At 32.1% G+C, this 1,562-nt stretch overlaps 1 protein-coding gene across 4 annotated transcripts in view; it reads right to left on the reverse strand.

Moving 5' to 3' along the window:
- Positions 1-508: 508 nt before the first annotated feature.
- The window catches only part of Nova1 (NOVA alternative splicing regulator 1), a 145,184-nt gene continuing 144,130 nt past the window's right edge, over positions 509-1,562 (reverse strand). Inside the window, exon 4 of one of the 4 annotated variants that reach the window (XM_029561713.1) lies at positions 509-1,562. This exon is cut by the window's right edge and continues 5,433 nt beyond it. The gene's annotated coding sequence lies outside the window, so the exon portion shown is untranslated. The other 3 variants (XM_008829304.3, XM_029561712.1, XM_008829301.3) reach the window with 3 other exon arrangements.

Genomic DNA, 1,562 nt, shown 5'->3' on the forward strand with positions numbered 1-1,562 from the left:
CTCTAATTGGCCTTTTCCAACCCCTGAAAGGGGGACTATACAATACCATAAATCACCCTATCCAAGATGTTTTAAGTATATTGAAATATTTTTATATAACACATAATCTACCAGGGACTTGATCCATCTTAGTATTTAGAAAAAAATGACATGACACTAAAAGTGTGAAATTTTTGATATGCAATAATTTTGAAATTTGGATTGGCATATATTAAAAAAGGATAAAATCATCTATTAGCTAAAATACTGGCAACAGTATTGTTGCTATGGATCAAAAGTTACAAATTTGGATAAGTCAATGGACATGCTTAAAATTTACATTAGCTAGATGTCCCAAAATACTTTAGTGATTAAAATGAATAGCTCAACTCAAAGACTTCACTATAATTTGAAACTTCGTTGCAGTTCTGTAGACTGGGATACTGGATGGAACTGAGCCTTTCACCAGCAGTATCTCTGTTCAGGCAGAAAGCAAAAAACGAAATAACTAACAAAGTGTTCACATCAGTATCTTTTTTGTGTATATCCTCCTCAAACATTTTAAATGGAGATGCTCTATCAACAACAGAAATAGATGGTTGTATGTCATCCTAAAACATTTCCAACATTATTATAAAGTTCCAATTCAAGGAAAGTGTGCATATTTGGGGACAACAGTTGTAATCATTTGTAAACCACATTCAGGAAGACCAGGGTTCTATAGTTCCAAAGAAGCCGAATTGTTTCAGTGTTGCCCGTATCATGGTTTGGGCTATCAACATTTAAACGTGATTTTACTTACTTGTTCTCTTTTACTTGATAGTGAGTTAATGCGGATGCAGCTCAGTCCTCTACTGATTAGGGCAGTGGATAAACTAATATGGGGGAGGGGCAGTACTATCTTCTATGCAAATTCCCCAGTCATTTCATAAAGGTAAACATCCTTAAGTACTAAGTACCTGACCGTTTCAAAAAACAAAACAAACAAACAAAAACAAAAAAAAAAAAAACAAAAAAACCCCCCAAACCGCAGACCTACCTTGGTTCCCACACTAAGCCTGTATTCAATTCTGTAGGACAATGTTTTCACACAAGTAAGGCAAAGCAGGTGTTAGACTACTTAACAGAACTCATGATTTAAATAATTAAAACTAATTTGTGTTTAAAGCTATTTGCAGATTTATTAGAGAAACAAATACAAATATGCATTTCTACAGAACTGTTTTTTTGTTTTCCAAAATGAGCTTCAAACTTCTTGCACAGTTTTTGCTTGTTTATATAGCTAATGTAACCCAAGTACCCGCTTCTGTACCACTTTTAACGAGACAATTGCCCTTCCATTTCAATTATAAAAAACTATTTAAAAAAAAATTCGGCACATACACGTTAAATATTTTTCCTTAAAAAAATAATCTAATCAAAATATTGAATACTTTAGATTTAAACAATATTTTATTTACAAATCTGATTTGATGTACTTTATTAATTATACAAGGTAATGCTTCAATTTTCAAGAACAGTGGTTTTTTTCTTCTTGTTGTTTATATAGACCAGTGGAATGACATCCTATCTAGTAATATATA

Source organism: Nannospalax galili, unplaced genomic scaffold (genome assembly GCF_000622305.1).
Source record: "Nannospalax galili isolate Female #2095 unplaced genomic scaffold, S.galili_v1.0 scaffold754, whole genome shotgun sequence".
NCBI lineage: Eukaryota > Metazoa > Chordata > Mammalia > Rodentia > Spalacidae > Nannospalax > Nannospalax galili.